Consider the following 12327-nt stretch of genomic DNA (forward strand, 5'->3'; position numbering starts at 1 on the left):
GTTTTGCAGGTTTACGCGTTGTATTATAACACCAAGGTTTTGCAGGTTTACACGTTGTATTATAACACAGGTTATCCAGGTTCTCTTCATACAACTTTCAGACGGAGTCAAACCCTGGTCACATTCACTGGACCTTGCTGACTGCGTATAACACAACAAGCTAGCCGGCATACAACTACGACAACATGCTCAAAGAAAAAGAAACATTTGGTTTCTTTTTTTAAAAAAAATAAAAATGATTGACTCAATTGCACCACTTTAGAAAATTATGCCACAAAAACTCCCAAGGGGAAATAAGAAATGAGAACCTGAAATGAAGCTGTTGAAACAAAGCTGAGACTGAAAACACCTCAAAGCAAAGCAAGTTAGCTGATCTCTATCTCCCCAGCTTGGAGGAGCAGGACCCCTAGTTTATAAGGACTATTAATAACTGGGCACAGCACTCACAGGCCAAAAGGAAAACCCCAGCACCCTGAGTACACCGCTTCATTTCTACCAGCTGCGGAGTTGGTCCTATGCCCGTTATCTCGGGCCTTGAGTTAGAAGTGTAAGACAGTCATCACCGTCACCCTCACCCATCAGCAGCACTTTTGAATTGACCTGGAACACAAAAGAACAAACCAAAGTACAGCTTATCATACTGTAAGTTCAACTACCCCTTAAAGGGGCAACATCATGCCAGGCCGTGGCGGCACATGCCTTTAATCCCAGCTCTCAGGAGGCAGAAGCAGGCGGATCTCTGTGTGTTTGAGGCCAGCCTGCTCTACAGAGCGAGTTCCAGAGCAGGCTCCAAAGCTGCACAGAGAAACTCTGTCTCAAAAAAACAAAAAACAAAAAACAAAAAAAGACATCAGAGAGTGAAATAAACAGCTAGACTGGAAAAGGGATGTCGGCATTGACAGAGCTACTAATTTATTGCTCCAAGATGCTCTTTAACAGTGTTACCCCAAAAGGGAGAAAACCGTTCAAGAACCCTAAAGAAATACCATTCCAATGCTCCCTAATGGGACAGAAGTAGGAAGGGAACAAAAACAAATCTCCCCACTAGCAGCCCCTCCGAAACAGGCTCCCTTATTACACAGCAGAAAAGATGAAAACATTTTGGCTACTAATCCTAAATAATCCTAAACCTTGGATACTAAGACTAGAAAATATTCGCTCTCTTGCATTTCCAGGTAAAGATGGGATGTTCTTGGTTCAGATCACCACGACCAGAACAATTCTTTGTGTTAATCAGAAGAGCATTGTTCTTTCCTCGAGGATGGAATTTAGTGACTTCCAACTCTTAAAAATGTAACTTTTTATAAACCTCATGGGAATTTAAAGGACAGGGGAAGGTAATACGTAAGAACGGTTTTAATATTGCAATCAACGGGGAATTAATTTTCTTCGAGGTCAGGGTTTCCTGCATCTGAAGGTGGGAGCTAGTACCTCACACACACTAAGCATGCGCTGGGCCACTAAAGCTGCAGCTCCAGGATTTTTAAATCGATTCCTTGGGCTTCCTAGAAAAATATCTGTTATCCCTTAGAAGCTTGCTAATTCTTCTTGCTAGTTCTTCTGCTCTCTCCACATTAGTAGGAGAGCCCTGGCTTGTAAATGTTCCTCACTTTATATAAGAAGTGGACTTACACGGATGGCCTCTCGGCAAAAATAAACAGAAAGCCATTCTGTTCAGGTCCACTGCTAGTGGCCATCTCATTACCATGCCCAACCCATGGCCACCTTGGTTAAGATGACCACCGGCCCATTTCCAAAGAACCACTTTTACGTTGCAGTTATTCATTGGACTGGAACAACCCCCCTCTCCCCGTTTTAAGCTGTTTAGCTACTCTCTTGTTTATATAATCCAACTGTAGATTGTGACATCCCCTCTTAGTCAACCAAGGCTACCTGGACTTTGGTTCTTTCTAAATATCAGCACAAGTCCCCCTTAGCTACTTAAAATTCACCCTCAAAAGGATTTAAAGTAATCTGCTTCCTAAATGGCTTTGTAATAACCAGTTCTGTGACTTTGGGCAGGTTATAACAATAAGAAAACGTTATGACCCTTTTGGTATTTCCTTGTTGCAAGTCACTTCCAACATCCCTTCTCTCATTAAAACTACCACCCTTTGAGAAGGCCGGCATGCCTAGAGGCTCCTGTTAAAGCTAGTGTGTGGAAAACATTGCTCAAAAAATACTAGCATACCTCTGATAATGTGCAGGGTAGGAAGACCTACTTGAGTTACAGTATGATATTCCCAACTTGTTTTCAACTCTGCTTTCCAAAGAAATTTCCATCTTTGTTACAAAATGAGGGTGGCTCGTTGTTCCCTCTCAGTCACCCGGCTAGCTTTCACCCAAAATAATCACAGAGAAACTGTATTAATTAAGACACTGCTTGGCCATTAGCTCTAGCCTCCTATTGGCTAACTCTCACATCTTGATTTTACCCAGTTCTATTCATCTGTGTTTACCACGAGGTCATGGTTTACCAGGAAAGATTTAGCATGTCTGTCCTGGCATCTCCATGGCGGTTCTCTGACTCTGCTTTCTTCCTCCCAGAATTCAGTTCTGTCTTCTCTGCCTACCTAAGTTCTGCCCTATCAGACCAAGCAGTTTCTTTATTGATTAACCAATGAAAGCAACACATAAACAGAAGGACCTCCTACAGCACATCTTACTGTTTATCAAGAGTAGAATGTGGAGCAACAATTAAAGATAAAGAGGCCATGAATTTGAAAAAGTGATGGGATTAAATGGGAGGGTTTGAAGAAAGACAAAGGAAGGAGAAAATGATGTAATTATTTATAATTGCAAAAACAGATTGTTTTCGTTTTGTTTTTCGAGACAGGGTTTCTCTGTGTAACTCTGACTGTCCTGGAACTCTATGTAGACCAGGCTGGCCTCAAACTCAGGGATCTGCCTGCCTCTACCTCCTAAGAGCTGTAGTTAAAGGTATACACTACCAAAAGCAGGAGGTAGAGTGGGTAGTTTCTCAAGAAATCACATTAAGAACTTCTTGAAATGAAATAAATTTAAGAATTTGGACAAGGTGTGAGTAACTGGAAAGAGCCGTGAATTTTCCCCAGCAAAAATACCTAAATTTGGGAGCAGAAGTTATAAGAGCAGATTAAATTCTAAGTCTCTCCAGTGTCCGAGAAGCAGAGCATCCCCAGAGCGGAACACCTCCTTAACAAGTCCTCTTTACACAGCCCAAGCCCTCTGTGGGAGCCCAAGCAGCTCTGCATACACATCTACAGAAACAAGGAACATCCTTTTCTTAGAGTGGTCCTTCTCTTCGTGAATCACCATAATGATGAAAAAATTATTCTGCCCAGCTAAAAAAAAGTTATTCTCGTTCTTCCCAGAGGCAGACAAATAGGATGTGAATGCAAATCTGCCTTCATGGGCTTTCCACTAATTTGAGGGTACAGTGATTTGGATGTGTGCCCCAAAAGCCCAAATGTTGGGTAATTAATTCTCAGTGTGTCTGTATTGGGAGGCAGAGAACAGAGCCTAACAAGAAGTAATCATATCATCCCTCATAAAAGCTTACTTATAAGAGCAAGTTCTGCCCCTTTTCTTATTCACTCTCTAGTGGGTTCCCTCTCCTCTCTCTCGTTTTCTCTGACATGCACTGTCTTCAACTTTCTCCTTCGACCACTGGATGATACAGTCATAGGGCTTTCACTGACTGGAAAAAAAGAGAGTCTGATCTGGTCTTCCCAGTCTCTAGAACTGTAAAAAAATAAGACCAGGAATAAACTATATCTTCTCATGCCTTTGAGTATAGTAGTCATTTTGAATGAACTCAGGACAACACCCAAAGTTCCTGAGAACATGTTATCTTCCTACCTTCAGTTCCTTCTGGTCTTCTATATTTTCTATATCTCCTCCTTTACCTATGAGAAATTGCATCCAGCTCTTATAATTTTTTAACATAACATCTTAATTTTAAAAATTGTTTGAAAATGCATACATTAGTACTGTATTTACATGATTTCCTCCCTACCCTTTCCTTCCTTCAATTCTTCCCACACCCCAACTCCCTCTAAGGTCTATGACCTCTTCTATAATTATTGCTACACATATATGCATATATGTCTGTGTCCCACCTCCTGAGCCCACTCAATGTTGCTTTTATGTGCACAGAATTAGGGTTGACCAGTTGGGGTTGAATAACATATCAGGGACACCTCCCTAGAGAAGTTTGATTTTTCCTACGCAGAATTGACTGTCGCAAACTCTTTATCTAGGATGGAGGCTTGTGGAATTTCTCCTACTCATGTGGACTGGCCCTTGTCATTACATAGGCCAACCACACTGGGCAACCACACTGTTGCTGTTTCATGGGAGAAGCAACCCTGCTATATTACCCAGCAGCAGACACCCTGATCCTCTGGCTCTTACACCCTTTCCAGTCCATTGTGTGCAATAGTCAAGCCTTAGGCATAAAGGTTGTATTGTCCATTGGGGCTGGACACCTCCCAGTCACTTACTCGCTCTATTTTGACCAGCTGTGAATCACTGTGGTAGCCTCTACCCTCTACAAAAAGAGGCATCTGTGTTGAGGGGTAAAAGCTACACTTATCTGTGGCTGTAAAACAACATGAACCATTGCCGTGACTCTTGGTTGCCCCTCAGAACTTGACAGCGTGACTCCATTTTTGGAGACACCACATACTTCAGCTACAGACACCTTGAGCCGAATCTGATCTAAATGCCTTGTCCCCAAGGACTAGTTGTCATGATACTAGAAAGTGACATGTTAGTTGCAAAGGAAGAAAAGAAGCCAATGTTCTTACCCAGCTATACAACCTATAAACCATAACAATGACCAACCTGGCAAGATATCTCCAATGGTATAATAGTGGAACTGTTATTTTGAGAGTAATCAAAAGTCACCTAATTGGACTTAAGGCCTACTTAATAGGAGGGAACTCATGCCTCGTACTGGAAACCTAGTGAACTATACACATGGCTAGACCCTAGAAGAGAACCCACTCTTGCCATTGTTCTAAATCAGTATAATTTATAACTATATTCTAAATAACAATATTTTGTTAGTTCTTTAAGGATATCACACTTGCATACAATGTACTCTGATCATGTCATTCTGACTCCTATTCATAACCCCTCCCAGCTCTACACACCCACTCCCCAACTACTCCCAACTTCATGGCCTCCCTTTGTTTTTATAACCCAACTAATGTAAAGTCTGCTCTCTATGTGCTATGCGACCTGAGCAGGCTCCACCCACCAAAGGCCACACCTTGAATGAAAACTGGCTCTCCCTGCCCCAGCAGCAATCAACTATCAATAGCTCCTCAGGCAGTGGTGGGTTTCAGGAACCTCCCTCTGTGCTGGAATGTTGACTGGCGGGTAACTACAGTTGCTGTGAGCTCAGAAGAACAGTCGTTATCTCTTGTCCAGAACGCATTGTTTGCTCTGATCCTCTTTGACGTCTGGCTCTTGCTATCTTTCCTGGTTCCTGGAGCGGGGAGATGCACATGATACAGATGCCCTATTTATAGCTGCCACTCTTAAAACTTGAAAAGGCAAAAAAAAAAAATCCTCAGTTAAAACAACAGAGAAGTTTGGTAGAAGCCTGGGTGGGTTTGCACCACTACAGCATCTTAAATATGAATCATCTGACAGGAGTGGGAATGTGTAATTGAAGACTACACATTAAGTAGCGATTTATTATAAACTACAAAGCAATTTAAAGCTAACAAATGCTTTTAATGTCCCATCCTGAAAGGCTAAGCATATCTATAGATCTGGATGGGCCCTTGAGTAGAGGACAGTAAATAGAGAAAACAATTAACTTACCTGAGGATCCTCAGATACTATCCAACAATCTTCAGATAATCAATAACTATTGGCTGAGTAAATATGTTGGTGAACAAATGAACGACTGACTATGGCTTATTTTCCATGATGGATTTTTTAAAGGTTCTCTCCAAAATGATACTTATATTTTAATCACTTTTTAAAAATTAGTTCTCTATTAAGAAGCTTGGTTCTCCAAATGTACTTATGGAGATTAGACAAAAATCATGTGTTCAAGTGGTTAGAAATAGTGTCTGGCAGTCAATTAATGTTAACTACTTATTTTCTTTCTTTCTGTTTTCTAGTCATCTTTTAGAAAATAGGATTATGTGGATGCCCTCGGGCTCACTAATCTGAAAATCATTTTGTAATGCACTAATGAAAAGAGACCTGGAGTCGTAATCAGTTCCTACTCTGTGCCTTTAACGGGGCCACCCACACCCGCACCAACCCCTTGAAGCTAGCTGGCACCAGTAAAACACAAACAGAATCCTGGACTCCTTCACTTCCCCCTCTGGACTGTTTAGTTAGCCCCTGACCTTTGGGCCAAGTCTCCCATTCCCAGTCAGCCCTTACTTGTTGCCTGTTGGACCTGACGTCTGAACTGACTTTACCTTATTTGACTCTTTTGAGCCCTCTTTCAATCAGTCCCGTGAAGATTTTAGAATTTCCTTTCGGGTCCAACAAGGCCCAGTCCCTTAACCAAGGGTTTGGGGGTTTACTTCTGTCACATATGGATCAAAACTGTAGCTGTCATTAATATTGAGATTTGTTACTCAAAACTGGGAGCTAGGACTGATACTCCTTAAGTTTCTGTATCTCAGGAACAGGAAAAAAAAAGAATTTCATCAAGCATCAGATTTTCTTGTTTTATTCCTGTGTTAATTTTGTGTGGGACTGGCTGCCCCACTTTTCCCTTTCTGTTGCCTCTGCTTCAGTCTTTGGGGCTAAGCCCCTGCTACTCACCAAGAGTGGGCCCCACATGATTCCTTGGATGGACTTGCATTTTCTTCCTTCATGACCTTTGTGTTTACAGATTGGTATGAGTAACCGGATCTGTTGCCAGAATTCTTGAAGCCTCACTTATTTTCTGAGCATATCTGAAAATTTATCAACTGAAGCCCAAACTTGAGCTAATGTCAATAGATAAGGCACGGCTTTGGTGAAATTGTCAGTTGCAATGGCACCGGCAGCTCTGGGTAGACCAGAAATGCTTGACGCCTTCATTACCTCTGACTTGTGGCAGATTTCCAGTCACCTCATCCGTTCATTACATAAGGACTGTAGCTGGGAGTCATGTGCTCTTGAAAACGTGAGGTTCTTGACTTGCTTGCTTCGTGACAGATGCTCCTTTACGATGTCTCAACTCTTACCTTGAGAAGCAAATGATTAAACACAGGGCTACAGGTGGGGCCTAATGAAGGCGCTAACAAGTGAGTTCACACTTTCACCTCTCTGTGCTTTGTACGCCACTTCTAATACTGGGGCCAGGCTGGCCTTCAATGCTTACTACTCAAGTGGAGGTGGGGAAAGAGTGCATGTGCTGTCTTCATCATTTCCAGATGGCTGGATTTTTAAAAATTTACATTAGAAATATTTTCTAACACGAGCTCTCTGCCCACGCAAAATAATCCCAGCCAAATCAAATCAGACCAAGTTAAAATATCCAGTTTTAATTGGACACCTGCAGTCCCAGGTGGCCAGGGAAATGGAAAGCCAACACGCAGGGCAGGAAGAGGGGGCAGTTCAAATAGCCTGGGGGAGTGATCTTGACCTTTTCGGGGAGGGGTCAAGGTTCAAGGGGCACAGGGGCAGGTCCTTTCCCAACCCCTCCCTAAACCCCTCTTTTCTAACCACTCTATCTCATTTTCTTTCTCTGGCTTTGAAAACAAAAAGCACACACACAAAACAAGAAAAAGAACATGGAGTCCATTCTTCCACATGCAGTTATCTATCTGGTTAAACCAGTACCATTTGTTAAAGATATTGTCTTTTCTCCAGTGTATATTTTTTGGATTCTTTGAATAAATAAATAAATAAAGGTTTCCATGGATGTGTGGAATTGTGTATGCATCTTAAATTCTATTCCATTGATTAATGCCCCCTAGTGGAATAGAAACAGTAATTAAAAGTCTCCCAATTGAAAAGAGCCCAAGGCCAGATGGATTCAGTCCAAATTCTACCAGGCCTTCAATGGAAAACCTAAGACCAATACTCCTCAAATTATTCCACAACACAGAAATGGAAGAAAGCTTTCTGAGTAATGTTTCCATCATGGTCATACACTAACAGATAAGCCAGGCTTTTAGAGAGAGCAATGAGATTACACAGCATTCTTGTGGGTAGGTCTGAGAGAATAAGGGAAATTGCCACCACTCTTCCGCACAGACAGAGTGAGTAAGAATGATCTTCTGGGGCTCAGTGACAGGCAGAGTCATAGAGGAAGGGCTGCCCTACTGAATAACGAGGCTACAGCGCTATAGCACCCCTGCGACACAGGACAGGTAGACGTGGAAGGAAAGAATACCCTGACATTCCCGTTTCCCATCCTCTGCCTGATGCACTTGAACTCTCCCTGAAGGCGAAGGCAAGAGAGCCCAGCAGGAAGAGCCATCAAGCCCAGAATAGGAAGAGAGTAAGTGTGGAAACAAGGACAGAGATTGGCCAGGGTTAAGTGACATGCCAGACTTTTGAGACATGGCAATGAATAATAGGAGAGCAAGATGAGAGCCCAGGACCCACCATTCAATAAAACCTTTGGGGGCTGCTGGAACTACAATTTCTTTGATGCCATTGTGTTTCAAGGCCCTCATTACTACTGGATTAGTATTTCAAACTGTTTGCATTCATGTAGCCTCTGGAATTTCCAACAAGAGTATAAACAAAGTATAGATTATTTCATTAAAGCAGAGTATAAATGGGAACGGAGAGGATCAGGGGCTGTTCTGAACAGAGTTAGGACATCATCAAAGACAGCGAAAATAATTCCCAGAACGTAAAACGCACTCTAGAACATTAAAGAGTTTTTTAAATGAAGATGTGGTGTCACTGTACCTTATGGAAAAAATCTGGTGACTTACTTCTAGGAAGCCTGCCCCAGACATCTGTGTCACACGCTGTGGGTTCACCAGACACCTCATTACCAAACGTCTTGTAGATGAACATCTTTTGCTCAAATAGCTTCCATCATATTGCGGGCTTTGATTGCAAACACAGCTCAGCTGCCCAATCAGAGCAGCAATGTTGACAAACTAGCGACTGTATGTGAGGGTTTCAGAGTTACAAAGACACTGGGGGCCACCACAGGTCTCCTGCCAGTCACTCCCTCCTCTGCTTGTTGAGATAGCATGAAGAACATTGAGCGCCAGATTCGTCAAGGAACGATTTCTAGAAGTCTGGCCTTTGGAGGCTTAGAAATTATTTGAAAGGTTTTTTTGGCTGGTTCCAGTGACCAGTTGGCTTTTGCCTGGAATTGTGAGAGCAAACTGGACAATAATTATGAATTTGTGTACAAAAGGAAAAGTTAGTTTGGGGGAAGGGAGTGTTTTGTTTTTGCATGTGTGCATGTGTGATCCATGTGTACATGTGTATGTGTGTGTGGCAATTGTTTATATGGAGATGCATGTCCATGTACATGCAGAGGCGAGAGGCTGATGTCTAGTGTCCTTCTCCTTCTATCTGCACCTTACACAGTAAGGCAATATCATCCGCTTGAAGCCAGAATTCCAGCGAGTCTACCCACTCTAGCTAGAGTTGGCTGATGTAGGCAGCCAGCTCATCACAGGGATGTATCGTCACCTCCCGTGTTTGCTGGGTTCATAGGCAGGCCACCACGCCTCGCCAGCATTTAATGGCTGCTGGAGATCTGAAATCCAGTCTCACAGCCAACCATCAGGGGCTTTACCCACTGAGCAATCTTCCCAGCCCGAGAACCCACGTTTAAAAAAAGCAGCCTCTGGCATATTCAGGCCTGTTTTGTATTGAAGCATTGAAAGAGTTTCTTCCAATCTGAAAGATCTGCATCTCCATTAGTTACCGGCGCTGTGTCCTTTAAACCCTGGCCAATCAAGAAGAACGAGAGTCTGGAATTTCATACACAAGCCTAGAGTCAGAAATACTAGCAGGCATTAGGTTGGGGCTGTGACACCTGGAGGGGACATCACAGGGACGAAAGGCTTCCTGCTGCCTTCCCGTGAGCAGTCTGTCCATTTCTCACTCTGTAAGGCTTTCTCCTGCCTAAACATTTTTGACTCCCCGAGGACGAGTCCGACTTAAGCTTCAAGTAAAAGTGGGTGAATCTAACTCGACCAAGGCCACTTCAGCAATCAGTAAATCCCATCTAGGGCCTCAATATGAAACTCCTTACAACTTAATCCCAGTTGGAAAAGCTGGTAAAAATGGCCTAGGAGCTATAGATTGTATAGCGATGCCGAATCAATGGGTATTTTCTGACTTAATCATACTGTTTATAAAAGAGAATGTCCTATTCTTAGGAAAATAAACTCAAATAATTAGGACATTAAAGGCTCATGACTGTGGCTTACTTTCCAGTGACTTGGGGGGGGGGAGTAATTTTCATATATAAAAGACACAGGAAGATGAGTAGCATCTTAATAATTAGGTTATCTGGGTGCAATAGATGGAATTGTTGCGACTTTTTTTCTAAGATGGATATTACTTCAGAATGAGGATGCCAAAAAAAAAAAAAAAAAGTCCAGAAAATGAGAGCTATAAGCGAGGGCGTTCTGCCATGCTATGTGGCACAGGAAGCCAAGAATGACAAATATCCTGCCTTGTCATGTTTGAACTAAAATGAATCATCCTCTCTTTCAGCTGAAGGACACTCCTCCTGTCTCTGAAGGTGAGCACCACAGATGCTTTGCACATGAGCCCTAAAGGTAAGGAGGGCTTGAGCTAGTGCCCAGCCAATTGCTTCCCACTGGGCAACGATGGGGACTCAGCCATCTTGATTCTCAAAGAGCATCATCTCAAACCACCGATGCTCACACAGGGCACTCTGCTGTCCTCAAAAACATCTTCAAACCTCCCTAGCTCATTGTCTCAGAAAACCTGAAGCTCGTTTGTCTTTTTCTTGTTTCTCTCAAAAGCTTTACGTGGTTGGTATTCCCTAGTAGTGCAATCAGGCGATTTTTATTTCCTCTTTATAGGTTTCTGTACTTGGGAAATCTTTTGACATTGTCGGTGTTACTTTTATAACCGGAAAGAGAAATATTGCACCCGCTTGTATTTCTCCAACCAGTTCAGTACAAATTCTGTCACCACTTTCTGATCCTTGTCTCAGCCCCCTTAATAATGTCACTACTTGGATCTGCTCCATCACAACCTATATGACAAATCTCATACATGGCGAGCTCTGCGTCTTCTCCTTCCACTAACAGCAAGGAAACCCTGGGAGCCGGGACCTGTCAGCGAGCAGGCCATGGAGAAACCTTCCGCACAGATTGCCCCTGCCTATGCTGCTGTGGAAGGTCCTAAGTACTGTAAGAAAGCAGAGGGTGGCCTGTGTAACTCTGAGGCCTCACTTTCCTGTCCTTCCAGGGAAAGCGAAAACCTCATGAAGATGGGAAATGGACTAAGTTAATGACTGAAGAACATTCTAAGTGAAAAGCTTCTGAGATTTCTTTGAGCCACTTCGTGGTGTTTACTAGTCTTCCAACAGTGGCATGGTGACACCCCCTTGAGAGTCATCCCTCACTCTGGTGAAGACTTGCCTGTCCCTTGGACCAAGGTTTCTCAAACTTTGTCAAGACCTTCTGAGTCAAATGTTTTTGTCACAGAGATTGCTCTCTGTATGGTAATAGTCTTGGCAACATCAGAGAGAACAGCACTGCAACCCCAGCTTTAACAACCAGCAGTGTCAAAACATTGCTTAAGGGCCCGAGAAGGGGAAAACCACCCACCCTGGGTCGTGACAGTAATGTGTTCAGACATTGCCAGAAGTCTCCTAAGTAGACCAAGATCCTTGTATCAAAAACCACTTATAAGTTACCTCAGCCCTGGCAGGACCTTTTGTCTTTTCATTTAAATGGACTGAAATTCATAGTCTACGGAGTAGACATTATGAAATGTCTACAAAAAGCATGCCATAGGTCATCTAGACACTTGGGTTACAAGAGATCCCTGTGGCACGCATGTCCTTCCCTGATCGGTCCACAAATGTCCAGACTGAGAAATCAATGCAGCTGGAGTTCTATGTACTTTCTCCTCCTTTCTGGGCTTCTGCTCCTTGATTTCACACGGTCTGTGCTACTTAAAAGATAGACAAATTGAGAGACAACAAGGTTATGCTAAATACTGTAATAATTTTTTCCTCGAGAGGACAAGGAATCCCAGGAAACTGGAGTCTGAACTGTGTTGCCAACGCCAGAGAGATTTCCCAGCTAATTGCTTTTTTTTTAACTTTTATGTGTACCTATTTATTTACCACATATCTGTGTTAAAAAAAAAAGTCTCTGACTGACTTTATAAGATTTTTTAAGCAGGAAGGCA

At 42.8% G+C, this 12327-nt stretch overlaps 1 protein-coding gene across 13 annotated transcripts in view; it reads left to right on the plus strand.

The window, feature by feature from the left end:
- The window catches only part of Prlr (prolactin receptor), a 172451-nt gene that overhangs the window by 108272 nt on the left and 51852 nt on the right, over window positions 1–12327 (plus strand). For 8 of the 13 annotated variants that reach the window (XR_014997008.2, XR_014997007.2, XM_085676642.2 and 5 more), the window contains exon 2: window positions 10651–10678. The gene's annotated coding sequence lies outside the window, so the exon portion shown is untranslated. Of the gene's footprint in view, window positions 1–10650; window positions 10716–12327 lie in introns of all 13 variants that reach the window. The other 5 variants (XM_048429343.3, XM_085676639.2, XM_085676636.2 and 2 more) reach the window with 1 other exon arrangement.

The sequence above is a fragment of the Myodes glareolus genome, chromosome 15 (assembly GCF_982192425.1).
Source record: "Myodes glareolus chromosome 15, mMyoGla1.1, whole genome shotgun sequence".
NCBI classification, from domain to species: Eukaryota; Metazoa; Chordata; class Mammalia; order Rodentia; family Cricetidae; genus Myodes; species Myodes glareolus.